At 40.6% G+C, this 25,695-nt stretch overlaps 1 long non-coding RNA gene across 1 annotated transcript in view; it reads right to left on the bottom strand.

Annotated features, from left to right (window-relative positions):
- Window positions 1-3,829: 3,829 nt before the first annotated feature.
- Window positions 3,830-25,695, bottom strand: part of LOC138165299 (uncharacterized) — a 37,456-nt gene continuing 15,590 nt past the window's right edge. Inside the window, exon 3 of the long non-coding RNA XR_011169334.1 lies at window positions 3,830-5,250. This is a non-coding gene — a long non-coding RNA (uncharacterized lncRNA). The remainder of the gene's footprint in view (window positions 5,251-25,695) is intronic.

Raw genomic sequence — 25,695 nt, 5'->3', positions numbered from 1 at the left:
TTTTCTGTGATTCTGGATGGGTCATCCGATCTCTGCCTCAGTTTCCTTCAATATAAAATGGGTATAAAGCAGCACCTACATTTCAGGGTTGTTGTGAAGATCAAATGAGGTATGTTTAAAGTGCTCTCACGTCATAGATGCTGTGCAGATGCTTCATCCCTTCCTTTCTCCTTCCCTTACATTCACGCACTATCATTTGTTTAGCCACTCCCCATTCAATGGCCACTTGTATTGCTTCCCGCTTTTTGGATACTACCAAAAAATGCTGCTAATAAGATTTTGGTTTGGATATGGGAATTTTCTGTCTTTGATTTCCTTGGGCTCTACACCTGGCAGCTGATTGTCTGGGTCAAAGATTATGGGCATTTTGGTCACTTTTTTTTTTTTTTTAGCATACTTCTGGTTTGTTTTCCATGATGTTTGGACCAGTCCACCAATAGTGTATTATTGTGTTTCTGCAACTTCTGCAACTTTTCTTTTCTGATCTTTTGTCATCTTTGCCAATTTACTGAGTGTACAGGGAACCTCCGAGCTGTTTCCAATTGTCTTACTCTTACTAATGATAATTTGGGCGTAATCCATCATGCTTATCTAGTCTTAGATAAGCAGGCTGATTTGTCTCACTGATATACTTAAAAATGTTAACTGGTATGGATTTGTTTTGATGATCATTAGAAGGGCTTCATAGTTAATTCTTTCCTTTTTCTAGTATTTTTCTTAAGATTCTACATCTTTTATTCTTCTAAATGGATTCTGTATTATTATTATTTTGCCAAATTTCAGAGCTAGAAGAGCTTTTGTTGTTCAGTCATTTTTCAATTATGTTCAACACTTGATGACCCTGTTTGGGATTTTCTTGGAAAAGATAGTGGAATGATTTGCCATTTCCTTCTGCAGCTCATTTTACAGATGAGGAAACTGAGGCAAACAAGGTTAAATGACTTGCTCTAGAGCACTCAGCTAGTTAATATCTGAGGCTGGATTTGAAACTAGGAAGCTGAGCACCAGACCTGGTGCTCTATCCACTGTTTCACTAGCCGCCCGTGAAAGGGCTATGTAGTCCAATTTATGCCACAGCAAGAATCTCTTTGCAATATCCCTGACAAGTGACCATTAGCTCCTGCTCAAGAATTTCTTGTCTTCTAAGACAACCCTTGGACACTTTTGGAAAGCTCTAATTGTTTTCCTCACTTTGATCCTAAATCTACCATACTATTTCTACCCATTTCTCAAATTCTTTTCATCAATAAACAACATAAATGCATATAGCACTATATACATATGCATAGCCAGTGGAATTTTTTATAGTTGCCTAAAGTAATCCCTTTAGTAGTTTGATTTGTACAACACTAAATCCATAATTATAGATAGTATTGCCATTTTTATTACATTGGTATGGTCTGGTCAAGATAAATGATTATGCCTTCAATTTTCTGTTACTTGTTACTTCTTTTAATCATGTTTTTAATTTGAATTATATGTCTTCATTGTGTTTTGCTAGATTGACTCTCAAAGGTAGGTAGGTGGTAGAGTACATAGAGTGCTGGACTTAGAATCAGAAAGATTCCTCTTCCTAAATTCAAGTCAATCTTTTCTGTATGTATGACCCTGGGTAAGTCATTAGCTCTGCTTGTCTCAGCTTCCTCATCTGTAAAATGAGTTGGAGGGAAAAAAAATGACAAACCACTCCAGTATCTTTGGCAAGAAAATCCCAAAAGGGGTCACAAAGAGTTAGACATGACTGAAATGACTGAACAACAACTATAAGTTGAACTCAGATATTTTATGCATTTTGTAGTTATGTTGAAGGGAATTTCCCTTTTTGTAATTTCTTTCTTGATTGTGTTAGTATTGTGTGTGTATGTAATGAAATTTATTATTTCCTTCTTGATAACACATTTATTATTTCTTCTTGTCTGTTACCATATACACATTTACATTCTTACATAGGTAGATATTTATATACTCTATATATAAGTGCATGCATATGTAGACACATGATACATATATATGTATACATACATGTATGTGTGTATATATATATGCTATAATTCTATGAAACTATTTACTATCTCATTTTGTTTCATTGCAGAAATTCTGGGTCTTCCCAAGTAAAGCATCGTGCCATTTACAAAGAGGGATAATTTGATCTCTTCCTTGACCCTAATTATTTCTTTAAATTCTTTCTCTCGTCTTATTGCTACCCCTAGCATTTCTAGAACCATGTCAAATGTGACAGGAAGGAATTGCCCTTGCTTTACCCTTAAATTTACACATAACATTTCTAGTATTTGTCAATTGTAAAAACTTATGCTTAAGATCCTCCTTGGGAATGCAACTTGTTTTAGGTACAAAGAGAACAAGACTCTGCCTTATGAACTCTTTCATGGGTTAACTCCACAAATGAGGCTTTTGCTTCTGTCCTTGTCTTAGACTCCCACCAAATCCAGTCAAGTCCAACCATGCTGCTAAGTACTATGAATACAAAGACAAAATGAGAAATAGTGTGCTCCAGGAGCTTATGTTCTGTTAGGGAAGGGCTACACATGGGTAAGTATGTTCTCAATAATTTAAGGAGAGAGTTTTGGCTACGAAGAGGATGTTGAAAGGCTTTCAGAGGTAGTAGCTGAGTGGATCACTCCTCCTAAGCCTGTTCTTACATTGTTATCCTGTTTTGGATATTCCTTCTGTCTTCCTTTCATCCAGGGTTCTGATCTATCCTTTGGCCTTTATCCCTCTAAACCTTCATATGAACTGTGTCCTATACTTGGATTTTAATTTGGCAATACTCCTTTCTCCCCTCTGACTATTAGAATGCTTCCATTAATTCTATCCCAAATGAAGTCTTTCCAGATACCTCCCAATTCTTTTTTTTTTTGGAGGGTGGAAGGTAGGGCAATTGGGGTTAAGTGACTTGCCCAAGGTCACACTGCTAGTTTTGTGTGTGTGTGTGTGTGTGTGTGTGTGTGTGTGTGTGTGTTTAAGTGTCTGAGGCTAGAGTTGAATTCAGGTTCTCCTGACTCCAGGACCAGTGCTCTATTCACTGCTCCACCTAGGCACCCCCCTCCCAATTCTTATTGTTCTTGCTGTCCACATACCTAGATAAAGATTTCTTCTTTGTATATCAACATATTTTTTTCTTGACTCACCTGTATTCTATCCTGTCCCCAGGAGAATGTAAACTCTTTGATTTCAGGAATTATTTCATTTCTGCATTTACATTTCTGATACTTTGTACCTTACTGTACTTTGTACCTGTACTGTACTTACTGTACTTCTGTACTTTGCACCTTACTTTGTGTATTACAAGCTCTTTATTTATTTCAATTATACATTGTAGTTATTGCGTTACTTAAAGATTAAAGCATAATTCGCATTGCCTCTAAGGATACATCCTTTCAGGTGAATGGCTCTGATGGGGATCGATACTTCGTGATTTTATTAGAAAAAAATTTCAAAAAACATATAAATTCTAACTGAATTTAATAGACTCAGCACAAGTTCCCAACTTGGGACATTTAGTCATTGTTTTCTCTGGTTTCCCTAAGGACTTTGTGCCAATTTACTAAGGGTCAGGAAGTAAGCTCTAAAGGGAGAGCCTTCCAAATTTGATAAGAAGGTAATTCAATCATATTTGGCTATTGTTCCTCTTACAGGACCCCCCAAAAAACAACACTCAGACAAGACTTTTTTCAAAAGGCATTTCCGTGTTATATTTTGAAGAAAGTTTGGAAGGTCTTACAAGGAAACCTCTTAATTGTCCCTTAAAAGTGGAATTGCGTCAGTGTGGATAAGACATAGTGTTCAAATTGATCCCCAGGGGCTGTACTCTTAGAAACTGTCCAGAGTTTAATTGTTAAGCAGAGAATTTGTTTTGAACTGTGTACCAGCCATAGAAATAGAATGATTGGCTATAGGACCTGACAACGTATGAGTAGATCAGACTCTTAAATCTTTGGGCTCACAAGCTGTTCTGCCCAGACATTAGGGTTTGTGAAATCAAATTCATAGAAGGGGTAAACATGGTTAGATAGTTTTTTGTCTGGGGAAAAAAAGAAAAAGGAAAAGATCTGGAGGTTTTAGTGGACTACAAGTTTCAAAAGAACAACAGCCAGCAAAGATTAATGTGTTCTTGGACTACATGGAGATTCACATCTCTCAGAAATAAGGAGAGATTCTGTCCTAGTCTGCCTTGGTTGGACAACATCCCATATCTGAGATATAGGATTCAGCTCTGGGTGCCAAGTTATAGCAAGGATACTTCCAAGTCATGGAGAATCCAAAGGAAGGTCAAAGTCCAATAGAATGCCAAAGGACCTCAAGTCTACGCCAAATTAAAATATGATGAAGGGAGTTTTGTGTGAATGTGGAAAACCTGTATTCTGATTTTGCTTTAGATACTCACTATCTGTTTGCCCCTGGGCAAGTCACTGAACTTCTGTTTGCCTCAATTTCCTTATCTATAAAATAGCTAATAATGGCACCTTCTTCCCAGAGCTGTTGTGAAGATCAAATGCTTTTGTCTTTGTGAAGTGCTTTACAAACCTTCAGGTACTTTATATGAGCTATTGTGATCATTTTTATTGTTGATCGTTGTTGTATCTCACAATTCTGTATTGCATACAAACTGGTCTTCTTGCTGTTCTTTTCTCAACGTGTTATGCTTCCCATCTTCTGACCAATCTGTCCTGTCATCCTGACATATACTCTTTTCTTACCTTCATCACTTAGAATCTTGAGTTTCCTTCAATCCTTAGCTCTGGTCATTTCTGTAGGAGACACTTCAGGTCCCTGACCCCTGCCAGCTGTTAGTACCTTCTTATCTCCAGAACACTACTTTGGTTGTCCTTTGTATATATTTTGCTTTTACTCATCTGTGCACTGTTTCAAACACCCATTAGAATGTAAGATCCCTGGGGGCAGGAACTATTTTTTGTATGTATTAGCATTCCTAGAACATAGCACAGTGCCTGGCTTATTATGGGTTCTGAAGAAATTATTTTGAAATGAATGGAATGAGGATAGAAGATGGAAGGTTCAGATAAGTTGTCTTCAAATACTTAAGGACAGTCAGGAGGAAGAAATTCTGACTTCCTCTTCTTGGCCCCAGATGCCATCCTCTTCTGACTTGGGCACAATGGAAGGAAGTTGTGAAGAAGCATATTTAGCTTGAAGTTGTGTGGATCACACCAAAATGTGGCAGGTTCTCAAAGAGCTGGGAGGACCAGATTATCTTGTCTCTGGAGGAATCTGTATGCAGACCAAGAAACAACAGTGAGAGCCAAACATGGAACAACTGATTGCTTTAAGATTGTAAAAGGCGTATGACCAAGCTGTATATTGTCTCCTTATTTGTTTAACTTATATGCAGAGTACATCATGTGAAATGCCAAGGTGGATGCCAGAATGAAGGTTGCTGGGAGAAATATCAAACGATCTCAGATATGGAGACAATACCACTCTGAAAGTGAACAACAATTAAGCCTCTTGATGAAAGTGAAAGAGGAGAGTATAAAAACTGGCTTGAAGCTCAACATCCAAAAACTAAGATCTTGGCAACTGGTAGCATCACTTCCTGGCAAACAGAGGGAAATGAAACAGAAGGAGTATCATACTTTATATATTTGGGCACAAAGATCACTGCAGAAAAGAGTGCACCCAGGAAATCAGAAGCCACTTGTGCCTTGGAAGGACAGCTAAGCAGAGACATCACCTTGCCGATAAAGGTCTACATTGTCTAAGTCTTAGTTTTCCCAGTAGGAATGTATGGCAGTGAGAGCTGGATGATAAGATTAGAGTAGAGTGCTGCAGAATTTAGCTTATTTAGCCTAAGTTGTGTGGAGACCACCAAAATGTGGTAGGTTCTCAAAGAGCTGGGAGGACCAGATTATCTTGTTTTTTGAATTGTGGAGCTAGAGAAGACTTGTGAGAGTTCCTTGAACAGCAAGGAGACCAAATTAATCAATACTTAAAGAAATTAATTCAGGCTATACACTGTAAGTTCAAATATTGAAGCTGAAGTTTAAATACTTTGGCCACATAATGAGAAGATGGGACTCATTGGAAACTACCCAGATGTTGGGGGGAAAATGGAAGACAAAAGGAAAGAGGGACATCAGAGGAAGAGATGGATAGATAGTGTCATGGGAGCAGCAAACCTGAACCTAGATGTACTTTGGGAGGTAGGGGAGGAAGAAGAGCCTGGTTTGTTATGGTCAATGGAGTCACAAAGAGTTGGACACTCCTCAACAATTGCACAACAAAAACAGAGGGCAAAATGTCCCAATAGTGAGAGCAACCCAAAAGTGGAATGGGTGGCAGCAGGAGAATGTAGTAGGAATCTAATCCCTGGAGGGCTTCAAGCAAGAGCTAGTCAGCTGTTGTGTGGTGGGGATTCCTGTTCACAAGTTTGGACTCACTGGCTGCTGAGGTCCTTGCAATGCTGAGATCCAGTAATTCCAGATTTCAAGGAACACCTGAGAGCCTTTCTGTGTTTTTTCCTTCAAAAAACAAAATTTAAACTCTTTGTGAACATCTCTGAAGATTTTGGGATCAAAACTTTGCATCATGGAACAACTTCCCAAACTTATTTTCATCTAGAGTCATTTTACAGTCGTGGTATAGTGGGAATAGCCCTGGGTTAGAATTCTGATTGTCACTTATCTCTATGTGAATTTGGAGAGTTCAATTATTCTGTGTGGGCCTCAGTTTCCTCATTTGTCAATGGGTATGATATTTTCCAGAAGCAATGTAACATAACAGAAAGGGAACAGGCTTCCAAGTAAGCCAGAGTTGGGTTTAAGTTCTCCCTCTGACTCATCCTGGTGGGGGGACCTTGGACAAGAATGTCTTGTAAACTCTCAGGGCTCCAGGAAAGTCTCTAATGCTGAAAGTTGCAGAGCAAATGCAGATCTGCATCAGGTTAGAGAGTCTTTCCTATGCCAAAGAAATCAGAGATCTCCTCCAAAAAACCTCCTCCTATCCTAATTGATAATGTCATTAAGATGAAATCATAACATATTCAGTCACAGATTTGAAGATACCTCAGAGAGCATCTAGCCAAGGAGTCTTCAGATTTTTTGTTTCATGGATCTCTCTTTGGCTGTCTAGTGAAGCCTAAGGACTCCTCAGAATAATATTTTAAAGGCATAAGATATACAGGATTACAAGGAAACCAATTATATTGAAATGAAGTCATTAAAATGTTGAAACACACATTTATCAGCCCTCTGAAATTTGTCTGTGGAACCCATGTTAAGGATAGCTAAAGTAGTTCAACTCCCTCATTTTACAAAAGGGGAAACCGAGGCAGATTACATAACTTGCCTAGGTTCACTTGGCTGGTTAGTGTCTGAAATGGGATTTAAGTCTAGGTCTGCCTGACTCTAACTCAGATACTCTATCACCATCCACATGGTCTCAAAATTCTTTGTAAAGCATTAGCACTTTATAATTGTCAGCCGTTACCATCACCATCACCGTCACTGTCACCGTCACCATCACAGTCACCATCACCATCACTGTCACCATGACCGTCACCATCACCGTCACAGTCACCTTCACCGTCACTGTCACCACCACCATCACCTCAATTACTCACCTCCTACTCTCCTGAGACAGCCCGCTACCCTGATGCAGGTCCTATACCCGATGTTGCCTCAAGTCTCTCCCCACTCTAATCCATCCTCTCCTCAGAAGCCAAATTGATCCTTTTGCAGAGGAGGAAATGGCGGCACAGACAGGAAGGTCTGAATGTCGTCTTTGAATCAGAGAGCACGTATCTGCTTTCCCAAACATCATTTAACATCTCTAAGCCTTAATTTCCTTCCTCATAAATGGACATAACTACACACACAGAATATTAACATATTTACATGCGCATACATATACAGACATAGGTGGACATATATAAATACACTTATATCCATATATGGTGGTTGTTTTTTGTTCTCAAGGAGGATTGAAAGGGTATCACTGTGCTAGAGTCAGGTTACATGTGTCTGATTGTGGCTGATCAGACCAACATTAGCTCGGAATGTTCTATCACAGGTCCGTGCGAACATTTGGGCTGAATTCTCAAAATTTGTGCTTCTCATGTTTCTTCTGAGCTGCTTCAGTTCTGCTGACTCAAATCAGACAATGTGTAAAGCACTTTGCAAAGTGTAAGCTCTTTAGGATGGTAGTTCTAGAGAATTCTATAGTGACTTCACGGGACAGTCTGCCCAGCCCCCTTATTTTATAAATAAGAAAATTGAAAACCAGCTGGGTCACACAATTTGCTGAAGGCCACATGGCTAGTAGAAGTAAGAAGCAGGATTGGAATCCAGACACTGACTCCTGAGCCTATGCTCCTTCCGTTGTCCCAAGGCATCTTTCTAAATCTTGCAGACATTCTCTCTATTGGCCTTTTGATTTTCCTCACCTATTTTGCCTCGGGTCACAGAGAAAAGAGGCTCTTTGGATGTGACTGGCAGGAGAGGCCAGCCACCTACTTCCATCAAGGTGACCCTTTAAAGGGTCCATTTCTGGGGCGGCTAGGTGGCACTGTGAACTCTGTCTCTCTCAATCATGACAAAGTTTGCCCATCTCCAATCTCATGATTCCCCCTCCCTTTACATGATCCTTCACATATCACTGAAGGGCTCAGCTAGGGCACCTCCCATTTCTTTCAGTACCTTACAATACTGTTCATCTTTACTGGATCCTTACTTCTCTTGGAATTCCACTCCCTGTCGGTCATCTTTGTTTGGTCATTTCCATGTTATTGGCATGCCCTAGCCTTCATCCTCTGTTACCTTGCTTCAGTTTTCCATGATTTCCTTTTTATTTAAATCTCTTGGTTGTGAGTTGACTTTGCATGCACTTCTGTTCCTTCAGGAAAGTCCTAGTCTTGATCCCCAGGCCAGGTAACTAACTATAAATAAGACAGATTGTCAGCAACAGCCTCATTTTAGCAGGCAGGGGAGCTTCGCCTGGCTATGGAATTTTCTTGAACACAATTGGAAGTGTTATTACTGGACTCTGGCCCAACAAAAGCATGGCAGTATAAGCAAAGTACATAGGAATCGAGTATTTTAAGATAAAGCATTTCTTGATCATTCACCGTGCAGCAGGCACTGTGCTGAACACTGAAGACAGAAATGGAAGCAAACAAATCGGGCTCTGCCATCCAGGTGATTGCGTTCTAGTAGGAAAAGACAACACATAATGGGGCCTTGAAAAAGTATTGGTACAATATCATGGTCTGGAAATGGTGACTGGGACGTGACATGCAGGGAACTACTTCTGGACAAAATAAGGTAAATGCTCACTTATAAGGGCTTAGCAAGGACCTCGGGGATCTTCTAATAACTTTGGAATCTGCAAAGCATCTTATATAGATAATATCTTTATTTTCACCATCTCTCTGTCCTCTACCAAGTAGGCACTGTAAATATTAAGAATATTATAATATATAATTAAGAACATATTATTATTAATAATAAAATATTAAGAATATATTATTGTTCCCATTTTAAAGATGAGGAAACAGAGACCCTGAGAAGTTAACTGAGTTAATCATGGTCCCACTGCTAGTAAATGGCAGAAGTGGGATTGGCATTCACATCTCTCAGCCTAACACTTTGTACATCATATGATGATTCTTTTCATTTTACAACCATATCATTTTACAAATGAAGAGAGTAGGGCCCAGAGAGGTAAAAAGATCATGTAACTAGCAGAGACTGAAATGGACTTAAACCCGCTGTCCTTCTTACTCAGTGAGAATAGAACAGTCACATTAAAAAAACAAATGCATAAACATCAACAAACGCATACTGTCCATGTACTGGACCAACCAACTGATTGAGTCAACTCCATCAGAAGACCTGACAACTCACTAATACAAAGTCAGCAAGACGAGTTGGTGGGTTCACTTGACTGGCCACCATCCTACAGCATGTACTCTAGGAAGTCTGTGTTTAGCCAAGGCTGCACAGCTATGCAAATGGCCCATGCTCTATCACTATGGACATCTGGTTGACCCACTCTTTATTAGATTGTGCGCTCCTTGAGAACAGGGACTATTTTCCCCCCTTACTTTGTATCTCCAGCACTTAACACAATGCTTGGCACATCGTCCATGCTTGATAAATATGTGCTGACTGGCTTACTGACTTACTTTTCCGTGTTTCTTCAAGAAGTCTGGCAAAGCTTCATCCAGACTCTCTTCCCCAGGCCACTGTGGGGGCTTTCCCAGGTCTTCTCAGGACAATTCAAACAGCTGGTTATTTTCATCCAGATAGCTAAATAGGCCATATGTTTAGCCACAGCTTGAGATATATTTGGCCATGATTCAAAGGCCGAATAAATATTCACCACTGTTCTCCATCTTATTTGGAAACAGCTAGTTTAGTAACTTGTCACAGCTCATTGTGTGTGTGACAGAGAGGATGTGAGACAGATAGACTGAAAGTTAGAAAAGCTGAAGAGTAAGGGGGAGAAAGAAAAACGTAGGAAAAAGAAGGGAGAAATGGAGAGAGACAGAGAGAGAGAGACAGAGAGAGAGAGACAGAGGGAGACAGAGAGAGAGAGACAGAGAGAGAGAGACAGAGGGAGAGGAAGAGGGAGAGGAGAGGGAGAGGCAGAGGAGAGAGAGGTGAGGTGAGAGAGGGATAAACAGAGAGACAGTGATAGAGAAATAGAGACAGAGAAACCACTGCCCACTGCAGAGGAAGATGGATGAGGGAGAGAGAAAGAGGAAAAACCTCCTACATAAGGTTTCCCTGACCCTCCCAGCAGTTCCTGCCTCCTCTGCCCTCCAAACATTAGCTTGTATTTATCTTGCCTGTTTCTTTGCACTGTCATGTACCAAATGCCTAGAAGGTTCTGATTTTTTTTTTACTTCCACCTCTGGACTTTCTTAAAGTTTTAGCTCAACTTCTACCTTCTGTAAGAAGTCCCAACCCCTTGCCCTCACTGCTAGTGCTTTCTCTTTGAAATTATTCTAAATCCAATCAGCTGTGAAAATCAAACGGTATAGATAGTGTTTTACAAATCTTAAAATGCCATATGAATACTAGTTACAATGAACAATAGTAGTAATAATGAAAACAATCTTGTAGGCATTTAGTTGTAACAACTTAGGGGGCTGCTGATATAGTGGCTTTGGGGTGCACCTTGCATAGTGTGACTGTTACCCACTAAGGAGCCTTGAAACCCTTCAGGTAGCCTAAATGCCATCTCTCAGGATCACTGCTCTAGTGGAAGAGAGAGTCAGGGTGAGGTTCCCTTAGAGAACACATAGACGTGATGCCACCATGATGGCTCAGTCTATAAGAGGCTTCCTTCTCCCACTTCTCATGCAGAAGCCCAGGGAGAGAGCTCAGAGCTGTGTGTTCAGGAAAGCCAAAGAAGAGAACGGACTAGGGGTAGCATCAGTCCTTTTATGATCTCCTTTATTACACTTCGTTGGATAAGCCTTTTCAATGCACCATCCTCCTACTGTCTCCATGGGGGTCAATAGAATGTTGCATCTTTCCAAAATGCCAAATCTATCATTTGCCAGCATATGTTGCTCTGTGGGATGGGGGAACACAAGGACATATGTGCCTATAAATGGAGGGAGCCCAGCTCCAAAGACACAATATATAATATTGAAAGAGACCCTCAAATTCCATTTCATTGGATGCATTCTAGCCAGAACCCAATGATACCTGTTACATGAGTCAATCAATCACCCCTCACCCTACTTAATGTAAAGAGTGAGATACCCTAGTGCTGGTATATTTATCAGGTAGAAACATCTCCATGTCATCAGTAAATTAAAAATATTTCAATTCAGTGAAACATGATGCACATTGAGATTGTCCAGGGACATTCAGTTGTGTTACATGGGTTTGGTATAAAATAGCAAGCCGATTTGGATGCTAGGATAATCTGAGCATCTCCTAGGACAGAGAGAGTGCTTCCATCTAAGTACTTGAGAAAGGATTACTTTCGGAAGTGGGAGGTGAAGAACCTCTGTCTCCTTCCCTCCCAACCTTGGCCAGAAGAAGCTTTGTGATTTTGAAAGGTGAGATTTGGACTTCTCATTGGCATGATAACAGCATACTTGAGATAGCAGTAGCTGGCTGCAGTGTCTGCATCAGTTACAGAGGACAAACTGAGGTCACTGAGGCAGGGTAAATTTAAGACCTTACAAAGAGCCAAGCAGAAAGCTATACCCTACAAAGGGGAATTTTGTAAGGCCCCCACAAAGAGGAGAAAAGGACTTCCAGAAAAAGAACTAGGAGTTGTTACCCCTTTTTGCTACATTGACCATGTTTTCCCTTGTGTCCTATGCATACTTGTGGGATAATGTGTTAAAGATTTCTGAGGAGATATATGCAGTGACTATTCCTAAAACAGCACTTTAGAAAATACCTATATCTAATATCTGTCTTTTCTGACATTAAAATCAACAGATAATGATGGATGGAAGAATATTATTAGGGGGTCATGGATAATTAATTACATTAGAAAATTGTCTTTAGGGAATTAATCTCAGGCACTCTTCTCTTCCCCTAAACCACAGTTAGGGCCCCCAGCCATGCTGTCCCCAAAAAGTTTTTTGCTCCCTGCAGTACCACACTCACTGGGCATGTGCTCACTCCTCCTCACCCACAGCCACAGCCTGGGATCATGTCTGGTCAGCACCAATAGGCAGTAATTATCAAAAAACTATCTGGCACTGGCTGAGAAATAGAAAGGTAAATCAATGGAATAAAGAAAAAGTACAATTTACAGCAGCAAATACAGTAGTTTTGTATTTGACAGGTCTAAGACTTAAGATTTTGGTATAAGAATTCATTACTTAGTAAAAATTGCCGGGAAAACTAGAAAGGAGTGTAGTAGAAATTGGACGTAGACCAATGACTTATACCATTTACCAGGATAAGGAAAAATGTATACATGACCTAGATATAAAGAGAAATATTACAAGAAATTTTGAAGAACATGGAACATATTACTTATGAAAAGGCAAACATTTTATGAATAAATAAGAGAGAATAGAGTGAGGTGTGAAATGTATAATTTTGATTATATTAAATTTTTTAAAAGTTTTGTACAAATAGAACAAATGTAGCCAAGATCAGAAGGAAAGCACGAAATTGGGGGGGGGGGATTATTTTTACTTTCTCAGATCAAGGTCTCATACCTTGAATGTATTAAGAACTTTGTCAAATCTATAGGAATTCGAGTCATTCCCCAATTGATAAGTATATGAACAGGCTGTTTTCAGTTAAGAAATAAAATAATTAATAGCATATGAAAAATGCTCTAAATCATTGATTGATTAGAGAAATGCAAATTAAAGACACCTGAGGTATCATTTTATGCCTATCAGACTGGCTAAAATGATTGAAGGGGAAAATTACAAATGTTGGAGGGGATGTGGAAAAATTAGGATGCTAATTTGTTGGTAGAATTGTGAACTGAGGAGGGCGGAGCCAAGATGGCGGAGTAGAAGCATGACCTTCCCGCGGCTCCGGCTTCCACCCTCCCCAATCCATGTAAAAAGGGGACTCTAAACAAACTTTGGAGCTGCAGAACCCACAAAATAACACAGAGAAGCTAACCTCCCGCTGAGGACAGCCTGGAAGGCCGGCAGGAATCAGCCAGCGCAGCACTCTGGGAGCAAAGCCCAGACCCACTTCGAGGCTTTAGCCCCAGAGTGGGCCGGACCAGCCAGCCAGAGGGACTCCAGATCAGCAGCAGCTGTGGCCTTTTCCAGAATTATCAACACATAGATGCGAAGGACAAGGTGAGAGGCCAGTGCAGTCTGGACTTTGGGACCAGTAAGTGGGAGTGCATGGCTTTTGCCCCTCGGGCGAGAAGCCACTGAGGCACCCACACAGTCAGCCAGCACCACATGGCAGCTTCAGCTCCTGGCCTACAGAGTGTAGGAGGACCAAGCACCAGTCTGAGGGGTAATCGCTCTTGTTTTAACCTGCTTGGATCTGGATTGCAGTCTAGGGTGGAGGTCCTGGGGTGTGTGTCCAGTTTGCCAGACCGTGTGGAGGCTTCAGAGAGGGCACCCATCTAATACCTCTGGCAACTGAGAAAACCCCAGCGTTTGGGATGAAAGCTCCCCTGTCTGGTGGCAGAGTCCTACTGTGGCAAAAAGCCCAGGGGTCAAATGACTGAGGGGTGACATGACCAGGCAAAGGAAACAAAGCAGACAGAAGATTCCAACATTACATTCCTATTTTGGGGACAAAAAGGAGCAAAGCATGGAACAGGAGGAAAACAGTGAAGTCAGAACTCCTGCACCAAAAGCTTCAAAGGAAAATACAAGCTGGTTACAGGCCATAGAGAACCTTAAGAAGCAGATAAGAGAAGTGGAGGAAAAATTGGGAAGAGAAAGGAGAACAATTCAAGAAAATTATGAAATGAGAGTCAACAGCCTGACTGAGGAAAATAATACCTTAAAAAACAGACTGACTCAAATGGCAAAAGAGGCTCAAAAAAGCAATGAGGAGAAGAATGCCTTAAAAGGCCGAATTTGCCAGATGGAAAAAGAATCTCAAAAGCTCACTGAGGAGAATCATTGCTTCAGAATTAGATTGGAGCAAATGGAAGCTAATGACTTTATGAGAAATCAAGATGCTGTTAAACAGATCCAAACAAATGAAAGAATAGAAAGCAATGTGAAATATCTCATGGGAAAAACCACTGACCTGGAAAATAGATCCAGGAGAGATAATTTAAAAATTATTGGACTACCTGAAAGCCATGACCAAAGTAAGAACCTAGAAATCATCCTCCAGGAAGTTCTCCAAGAAAACTGCCGTGATGTTTTAGAACCAGAGGGCACAATAGAGGTTGAAAGAATCCACCGATCACCTCCTGAAAAAGATCCCAAAAAGAAAACTCCTAGGAATATTATAGCCAGGTTCCAGAATTCCCAGATTAAGGAGAGAATATTACAAGCAGCCAGGAAGAAACAATTTGAATATTGTGGAAACACAATCAAGATAACCCAGGATCTGTCGGTTTCTACACTGAGGGATCAAAGGGCTTGAATATGATATTCTGGAGGTCAAAGGATCTGGGATTAAAACCAAGAGTCACCTACCCAGCAAAACAGAGTATCATGTTTCAGGGGAAAATATGGTCATTCAGTGGAATAGAGGACTTTCAAGCATTCTTGCTGAAAAAATCAGAGTTGAATAGAAAATTTTACATTCAGATACAAGAAGCAAGAGAAGCATGAAAAGGTAAACAGGGAAAAGAAATCATAAGGAACTTATCAAAGTTGAACTATTAGCATTCCTACATGGAAAAACAATAATTGTAACTTATGAAACTTTTCTCAGTAGTTGAAAGGAATAGAAATACACACACACATACACACACACACACATATATATATATATATGAGGTTATATGGGCATATGAATACAAAAAACAAAAAAGAATTGTGAACTGATCCATTCAAGAGCCATCTGGAACTATGCCCAAAGATTTATTAAATTGCCTATATCCTTTGATCCAGCAATACCACTATTAGATCTATTTCCAAAGAGGATTAGGGGGGAAAAAGAACCTATAAATTCTAGAATGTTTACAGCAGCTTTCTTTGTGGTGGCAAAGAACTGGAAATTGCGCAGATACTCATCGATTAGTGAATGACTGAACAAGTTGCGGTATGATTTTGATAGGGAACTGTTGTGCTATAAGAAATAATAGCTCGATGATCTTAGAAGAAAATGGATAGACTTGCGTGAAATAAATGAAGAGTTAAATGAGGAGAGCCAAGAGAATGTTGTTTACGGTATCAGCAATATTGTTTGAAGAACAACTTTGAGTAAATAAGGGATTTTGAGTATAATAAATACCCAAATGAACTACAAAGGACATATGAAGGAAGACAATATCTACATCCAAAGAGATTATGAATAGAAGCATGTATAGGATTATTTTACAGTTATATACATATTTGTGCCTAATGGTAGCCATCTCTGGTGTTGGGGGGGAGGGAAGAAAAAAAGGAAAAATGAGAATTTTACATCATAACTTTATAAATTTGCAGTTTTGTGTGCCATCATCCTTTTTATTATACCATGTTATGGGAATCCTTGTTTTATTCATAAATTAAAAGAAAACAGTCCTCTGATTCTTAGGGCTTCTAGAACCCTGCTGGGAGAAGAAGAAACCATAATTTCTCAACCTGACTTATGTCCGTGCATTCTGCTTCATTCTATAAAATGCAAACTCCTTGAATGCAAAGATTTTTTAAAAAATCTTTTTATCTGCAACACATAGTATAGTATCTAACATACATTGAGCATTTATTATGTTTATATATTTATTGACTAATTGATAGGGAGAGGGGTGAAAGGAGAAAATAAAGAGAGACAGATACAGAGACAGAAAGAAACAGATGGACAGAGAGATATACAGACAGACCAAGACAGATAAAGAACAAAACAGAGAGAAACAGAGACCAAGAAACAGAGATAGACAGATACACAGATGGAGAGATATGCAGAGAAAGAGACAGAGACAAAGAGATAGAGAGAGATAAGAGCAGAGATTAACAAAATAAAGATCCTCAGAGCTACAAGGGACTTGAAAATGAGAAGATTTCCATTTCCATCTACCTTCAGGTGAGGTCCTGTGTTCACCCCCTGCCTTTTGGGCACACAGCAAAAAATCATAGACTCTTTGAGGTCATCTATTCCGGTTTGCTGAAATGATACTTTCTACAATGTCCACATCTGGCAGCCTGCCCAGTCTCTGCTTCATCATTTCTAGTTATGATAAATACATCTTTATCTTCACCTCTTTGGAAATCCCTCCCCCCAGCACCACTTAACAACCTATTTCATTACTGAGATACCTCTAATTGTTGGGAATTTTCCTTTCTCATTGAAAACAAATCTCTCCCTGGAACACCTAGTTCTCTTCTCCATTGGCAAAAGATGCCTCATCACTCTTCCAGGGGACAACCTTTTAAATACTTGAAGACAATCATTTCATCCCTATAAGTCTTTTCTTCTCAAGGCCAAACATTCCTGATACTGTTAGCCAATCTTCTTATGGCAATGCTTCCAGTGTCTTCTAGTTCCTGGTTATCCTCTGGACGTGATTCAGCTTGTCATTTTCTCTCCTGAGCTATGGTGTCTGATAGCTGAGCACAGTAGAGGAGCTGCCTAAGGTAGAGGACCACAGGGCAGGGTCCCGGTCCTTCTACTTGGACAGCATACTGCTGCTAATGCAGCCTACCACCTCATTAGCTTTTTTTTGGGGGGGGGGGCATGTCATACTGACTCATGATGAACCTGCAACCTGGTTAAAATGACTGGGTCTTTTTTTTCCCACAAAATCTGCTGTCTAGGCCACTTATCTCCTCCATCTTGTACTTGTACAGTACTCTACATTTTCAGATTTGGTTAAGAACCCCTTCTAAGCTCCCACTCTCATGACTCACCATGCATGGTACTAGACTTGTCCCTGAGCTCTCCAAGGCTCTGCTAGAGAAGTTCAAACTTGGAAAGTTCCTTCAAATAACAAACTGGTGAGTTTGACTCCAAGAACCCAGCTAGCTAATCTCATTGGTGAAAGGGGGCAGGATGGTAGAGGGAGATCTATATTTAAAGCCAGAGCACCTGGGTTCAAGTCCTGGACTTTTACTTACTGTCTATATTGTGGATCTTCATGCTAGAGAAGTATATGGCAAATCACTCCCGGATATTTTCTAGGATTCCGCCCCCCCCCCCAAATGGGGTCAACAAAGAGTCAGACATGACAGGAACCACTGAACAATGACATGGTTTTCTCAGCTGAATCTATGATCCTATATTACCTATTGGAGACCAGTCAGGTGACTGATTACAGTGACCGCAGAAGTAACTAAAGCTTGTGTCTACCAAGAGAAGTACCCACATATATAGAATTATGGGTATTTTGAATCACATGTACACAAAAATCAGAACATAAGACAAAATCTGTTGAGCTAGATTTATGGGTCATCCAATACAATATTCCTTCTGTGACTAAGGCACACAGACTGAATATGTTGTTACCTCATTTCCCCATCCCTGTTGCTTTTTACAGGTTGGCCCCACATCTGTAATGCATTTCCCCTCCCCCTCCACTAATAGAATCCTTAGCTTCCTTTGGGTTTCAACCCCTATCCTGACTGTTGGTGGGAAATCATTTTTGCACCCTCTTATTATTAATGTTCTTCCCATCATCCGCAAATTATCTGTCTTCAGGTTTTCTCTCTCTCCCTAGCATAACAGAAATGTTCATGAAGGTCAGGAGTGTGAGTTTAAAAAAAAAATTGTGCCTTTGTATTCTCAGCACCTAGGACAGTGTCTCATACATAGCTCTTGGAGATGCTTATTGAATTAGATGGGGTGGGATTTGTTTTAACTGGATTGTGTTGGATTTGATTGAATTGGTTTGTAATGAATGGGATTGTAATTTCTCTCTATGATAACTTCCAAGGCTAGGGTGCAATCCCCTTTATTAACCCATTATGGAACTACCAGGATTGGTTGATGGCTCTCTGTCAAGGAAGTGGGAAAGGGGCTTTTTGTTGCTCCAGAAGGGGGATGAGATGTTCTCTGATGTTCCTTCCAGTGCTGAGATGCTGTGAAATATTTGTTGAATTGACTTGAATCAAGTCCCTCACAAGTGGTCATTTACTCTAATTTGATTAGTCAGATATTTACTAGGCCTTCAGTGTTGGGGAGCTCACTGTACATCATAAGAGTTTTTGTTCCATTTTTAAAGTGCTAGGAAGTGGTTTTTGTTTGTTTGCTTCTCCCACTCCCCCACCCCTTTTCAGAAGATGTGGCATGGGCAAGTGGAATGAGAACTGGATTTGGAGTCAGAGATCCTAAGTTCAAATCTCAGGTCTTCTACTTACCTGCTATGAAACGTAAGATAAAGTTTCTCCATCACTTTCCCTCTCTGGGTCTCAGTTTCTTCAATGTAAAGTGAGTGGATTGGGCAAGAGGATTTCTAAGGTCCCTTTCAGTGCCAGTTTGTGAACCTACCAAGCTGTAAAGGTCTTCAGAATTGGCCTGATAACGGCCTGTATCCATTGTCAAGACCACCCTGAGTGTTGAGCAGGAAATGGATGAAGGTAATGGATTTTTTTCAGCCATAGAAACTCTAAAGACCATCTGTCACAGCAAGGCAGGTTTGTAATCGGTTTGTAAGGGGATGAAAAGCTGGAAATATTAAAATTCACAGAAGATGGTGTGGGGCTAGTTACCAAGGTCCTCAGGAGTCTGGCTGAGGACTGTTGATTTGATGGAGGAATAGAGTATTGATCGGGAAGTGATGTGATGAAAGCTACATTTCCAGAAGATTAATCTACCTATGGTTTGTAGGATGGAGCATGGATAGAAAGGAGGCAGGAAGGTCAGTTTAAAAACCCCATCCTTTGAGGCCCCATGCCTTCGATAAATGTATTTATCTAAACTGGAAAGGACAAGCTAATTTCTTAAAACATCAATGGCAAGGACCTTGGAGAATATCCTAATGGACCCTCCTCCTTCTATTGTCTGTTACGAGTAGGATTCTTTTTTTTTGCTATATGTGGTTCCTGACACAGTGCCTAGAACACAGTAGGAACTGAATAAATTATTGTGGATTGACCAATTGGCAAAAGTTAATTATACCACCTATTACTTGGGAGTTCTTTATAAAGAACATCGAGCTATGAACTGGAAGGTGCCCTATAGGTGACTAATTCCAACTTGCTCATTTTACAGATGGGTAACCTGGCACCCAGAGAGGTTGTGTTTGCCGGACAGTGTGTAGGCAATAAGCTACAGAGCTAGGATTTTGTCTCAAGCCTTTGTTTCCAAATCCTGCATCTTTTCCAATGTACCCATGCTTTTGGAATTGTTTTCTGTTCATACACAGTTGAAGTGAACAAGTCAAGGCCTAAGGATCTATGTGGAGCCATAGCATGGTATAATTAAATAATTTTGGAGTGGGAAGGGACCTCACAGACCATTGACTCTGACATAAACCTGAACAGGAATTTTCTCTACAACATCCCTAACAAGTGGCCATCCAGTCTTTTCTTTCATACCTCCAGAGATGAGGTACTCACAACTCATGGGTACCTCTTGTTCCACCTGGGGGCACCTCTAATTGTTAGGAAGTCATTTCCTAACATCAATCCTAGACCTGCCTCTTGGAAAATTCTACCTACTGCTCTTCATTTTCCTATCTAGGGCCAGGCAGGACAAGTTTAATATCCCTTCCAATTATGTACAGATTTATTTCATTTCACAAAATCAGAGTCACAAAAGTTGAGTTAGAATCTGTGCTTGAATAAAAGATTTCCATAGCAAGTGGCCATACAATATTTGCTTGAAAATCTCCAAAGAGTCCTCTCTTCAACAGGGTTCCTTCAATGGATACTCATATAATGTGGTCTTCATAAGACCAGTATACTTGATATATTCCTTTGGCTGGTGATGAGCAAATGACTATTTCCTGCTCCTCTAATACTTGTGATTCCAAACTTACATTAGTCTCAGTGAAAACCTCCCCTTTATTCTGCTCCTCCAAAATCTATTGTCTATTCACGAATGGTACCAACATCCATTCATTCAGTCAGTCAATAAATATTTATTAAGGCACTGTATTAAATGATGGAGCAAAAGAAGCAAAGGAAGGAGACAGGCCCTGTCCTCAGGAAGCTCACAGTCAGTTAGGGAAGATAATATGCAAACAGCCATGCTCAGACAAGCTATAGACAAGATGAACTGGTGGTAAACCAGGGAGGGAAGACACTAGCACTAAGAGAGATCAGGGAAGGTTTCCTGTGAAAGATGGGCTTTTAGCTGGGACTTGAAAGAAGTCAGGGAAGCCAGAAGGCAGATTTGCCAGCATTCTAGGCATGGGGAACAATAAAGGAAAATGCCAGAGTCAGGAGATTCAGTGTCCAGTGTCACTGGCTCACAGAGTGCTATTAAAAATCTACTACGCACAAGACATCTCCCAGGTTGCTATTGCTCAAAACCCCATTTTGTGGTCTTTGATTCCACCATTTTCTTACAGTCATTAGTTGCTAAGTCCTGCAGATGCCCAACATCTTTTGAATGAGTTCCCTTCTTTCTACTCACATGACTACCAGGTCACAGCACCTTTCATTTGGACTACAGCAATAGCCTCCTGCTAGCCACCTCCAGCATTTTCTCTCTCCATGCCAGCTATCACACAGCTGCCAAAATAAACTTCCTAATGCACAGGTATGACCGTATCCATCCCCTGCTCCAAAACCCTTCAGTGGGTGCCCATGACCCATGAAACAGAACACCAGTCCCTTGGCTTGGCATTTAAAGTCCCCCACAGTCTGGCTCGCATCTACCTTCCCAGCCCTGTTTCGTATCACTCTCCTTCAGGCACGCTATGTTCCAGCCAAACTGGACAACTAACTGTTCCCTGAACTTGATATGCCATCACCTGCTGTCCTTCAAGGTTGGAATGTATTCCCTCCTCTTCTGTGACTGAAATTCTTCTCTTCCTTCCACACTCAGCTTAGAAGCCACCCCTGCCACAAGGTTTTCTTTAATCCTGCTAGTGACCAGCTCTCTCCTCCTATGACATTTTCCCAGGGAATTCTCTCCCTTAATTTTTCCTTTACCCCCTTCACAATCAAACTAGTGCCACACTTTCCTGGCTATATACTGTGTCTCCCAAGTAGACTCTAAGTTCTATATGGGTAGGACATGTATGATTTTTTCACTTTTATTTTTCATGCCCAGCTCTGAGCCTTGCCCAAATTAAATTTTTAATAAATTTTAATTTAACTTATTGACTGCACAAAATACAACACCTTTAGAGTCAGGGTAAATTACAAATATAAACTCTTGACAATAAAAATGATTCGTACAGGGATATGAAAACCAACTATATAAGGGGAAGTTTGCACTGGTTAATGTCCAAGGTCCCTTCCAGCTCTGAAATATGATGTCTTATATTTTAAGGTCTCTGCTACTTTGAGCATTCCATGTTCCGAGATGCCTTCCAGCACTAGCCTCCTATGTTCTAAGGCCTCTTTCAGCTTGTCATTATGTCTTCTAAGGCCAAGTTAAGTCAAAAAGCATTTGTTGAGTGCCTACTGTGTGTTAGGGAGTGTGCGAAGGGCTAGGAACATAAAGAAAGGTCAAAACCATTCCTGTCCCCAGGAAGCTCCCACTGGGGAGAGAAACAACGTACCAAAATCCAGGCATCTGCAAGATGCGTATTAATTATGGAATCCAATATGGATAAATGGAAAGTCCTACATTTGGGGACAAAAAATTCCACCTTAAGCAGATGGGGGAAGCATGTGTGGAGAGCACTAGTTCTAAAAAAGATTGTCAGGCTTTTCTGGTGGTCTACAAGCTTAATGCACTTCTTTAATATGATATGGTGGCTAAAATTCAAATGGAATATTGGGCTGCATTAGGAAGAACTGTTAGAGATGATAGACTTGTTGTGCCTGGCCCCAGAGAGCAGAAGCAGAAGCAGCCAAGGGAAGTTGCAGAGGCCACTTTCAGCTTGATGTTAGGATATACTTCCTAACATTGAGAGATGAATTCCCCAGAGTGGACTGGGCTGCTTGCTGGGGCGTTGGACTCCTTCTCTTCAGAAGTAATGAAGGAGAGACTAGATGCTCGCTTTTCAAGTCTGTTACAGTGGGATGGTTTGCAGTAGATATGACACTGAGGGCCCTTCCCACTCTCAATTCTATAATTCTGTCACCCTCTTGGTTGTACGGCCCTTTTGAGATTTCACTATCATTCTCTGTTTGTAAATAAATGAAGCAAAATTTCTCATCGAGGTCATAATTCTTTTTAATAGAGAAATCATCTTTAAGGATGTGATCTCTGGCTTATTTGTTTGTTTTAATTAACTCAGTTCATTATTCATTTTCCCAAATCAGCTGCTCGAGACAGACCTAGTCTTTAGTGGAAATTAATAAGCTCCCTTGATGGATCAAGCCAAGACCCAGAAACATATACTCCATCTCTCATCTCCTCCATAGGTACGGTTTATTCCCTTTCCTTCAGCATGCACCATGCATCTGGGTCCCCGCCCCCCTCTCCCATGACCTTCTCCTTGATGGGAGCTAATGGAATTGTCTTCTTTATGTCCTCATGTTCCATTTCTCAACCTGTCTGGACTTTACCCTCTGCAGGTTAGCAGGGCTATGAAGTAATGTAATTCATCACCACTTTTAAGGCAGATTTATATAAAGAGGTTTGGTTTTTTTCCCAGGGAAGGGGCTATCTACTTAGCATGATGGTTCTCGGGCTCCTCTACTGGTGCTGGAGATGATATTTCAGAGATATCAAAATGCCAACAAGCACTTTGGTTTTCCAGAAGAGATTTATGAAAAGTATTTCTCAAAATGAGTGTTTAAAGGCAGCAAGACCAATGGAATGATTTCCACTTCCTCAATAGCCACCCCAATGCCCTGCTGCTTCGCGGAGTTTACCGGAATTGTCGGGAAGTAGATGTGTTAGCCATTATCAATGGAGACTTTTGATAAACCATATTTTTAAGCATGTTATTTCAAAGAAAATGATAACTCAGGGCATGGGGTGGAACAGGGAGCAGAAAGGGGATTCCTTGCAATTCTGACATTCTAACACGGGAGTAGTCACTTTCAACTCTAACGTTTTACATTCTAACATTGTATGTTCATTCTTTCTTACCTCATAGCCAGCATGCTATGTTCTAAGGCACTTTCTAACCATAAGATTCTATGTTCCAAGGCTCTTCTGGCTCCGACTTTCTGACATTTTATCTGTAACATTCTAGGTTCCAACATGTAAAATCCTAATAATTAGAGCAATTCAAAACAGGATTGAACCACCCACAGCAAATAGTTACTCCTAATTCCCCTTTGGTCTTTAAATGAACCTTAAATGATGACTCCTTGTTGCCTACCACATGGTACCAAAAAATGGGCCAGCAGTGTCTGCTTAAACAAAAATTTTCATTTCTGTATGCTCCATAACACTAAATATTGATTGACTCCACTCCACTGATGTTAGTTGAACATGGGTCAATTTTGGCCATTTTAGTCTAACAAGAATAAAGCCATCCAGTGCCCAGTTTCCAGAGGAATAGGAAGGAATTTCTCTGACCAAGGGGCATGTATCGGCTGCCATTTGTGAGAATAAAAACAGTTGACACTTATATGGTGCTTTAAGATGTACAAACAACTTATTCTGTCCTTGTTGCAATCCTATGAAGTCGTTGTAACAAGAAGTTGCCCTTAGGACCTTATTATTCCCATTTTCCCAGTCAAGAAGGCTCAGAGAAAAGCAACGTCTTGTTATATCAGATATCAAATGACTATCAGAGGGAGGATTCGGATTCAGGTCCCTCCTGACTCCAAAAAAGGAACCCTTGTGGCATAATGGAAAGAGAACCAAATTGGGATTCAGGAACCTTGGATTGTGTCCTAAGGTCCCTTTCATCAGCAACATTTGGTGCTCTAAGTGCTGTTCCTGAGGAGACGTTCTATCTTCTCATTTCCCTGCAAGTTCACTGGTCCTTTGCTGCTAGAGACCCCCATGAAGTGCAGCCTCTCTACAAATCTTGACTTCAACTTCCTTGACCTTGAGTCTAGCCCGGCCAATTCTCAGGAGTTTCCTGTGTGTATCAGCAAGACGCCCATGGGCTGATGCTTCTACATGCTTCCAGACAAAGGCCCCTTTCCCAGAATATCTTCGGGTTGATTGGGGAAGCTCTTCTAGATGGAGCTGGGTCTCTGGTCATCTTCTCCCTAATCCCGTTATGTTAATGATCTGTTCTCAGTCCCTCCAATTGTAGTATTCTGGGCTCTTGACATTCTAAGAGTCTTCTCAAACTAACATTCTCTGTACTAAATCCTTCCCAGTTCCAATATTGGATTGAAGGGGCCTTCTAGCTCCGATATCCTACACACAAAGTTTCCATCCAATGCTAAAATTCTACAGTCCCTTCTAGCATTCTCTGCAACTTGATTCTTTACCACTTTAAGAAGGGGTGTTTCCATGAAACTTGTAGGCTAGTGATTTTGAACAGGAAGGCCCACAAACTATAACTGTTTTGACATATACCTCTATAGAGGTAGCTAGGTGACACAAAGGAAAGAGTGCTGGGCCTAGATTCAGGAAGACCTGAGTTCAAATTCTGCCTCAGACACTGACTACCTGTGTGACCTGGGCAAATCACTCGACCCTTGTTTACCGCAGTTTCCTCATCTATAAAATGTGGGCGATAATAGCACCTACCTCACATATTTACTTTTACATAGTTACAGGGTTGCTATGAGGATCACATAAAATCATAGTGGTAAAAGCACTTAGCACAGTGTCTGGAACAGAGTTAGGGCTATATAAATATTAGGTATTATTCAAATCTGGCCCCAGATACTGGGGAACCAAAAACAACAAAAGTCTCTGCCCTTCTAAGGAATTCACCATCTAAAGAATTACTGTGCATGGAGACTTTTTTGCATCAGATTTAAAGATTTTGCACAGATGAGCACACTATTTTGAAAATGATTTGGGGGAAGTTACAGCCGCTATCTGCTTCAGTTTCCCCAAATGTAAAATGGGAACAGCAGCAGCACCTCTCTCTCACATGGTTGTTGTGAAGATAAAATGAGATATTTGTAAAGCTCTTAGCACAATGACTAGAATACAGTAGGTG

This window comes from Petaurus breviceps, unplaced genomic scaffold, assembly GCF_028583685.1.
Source record: "Petaurus breviceps papuanus isolate PSGF00001 unplaced genomic scaffold, PetGlider_PUasm1.0 208, whole genome shotgun sequence".
In the NCBI taxonomy this organism is placed as follows: domain Eukaryota; kingdom Metazoa; phylum Chordata; class Mammalia; order Diprotodontia; family Petauridae; genus Petaurus; species Petaurus breviceps.
The sequence above is the reverse complement of the archived record's forward strand: the minus strand, read 5'-3'. Positions and strand labels throughout refer to the sequence as shown.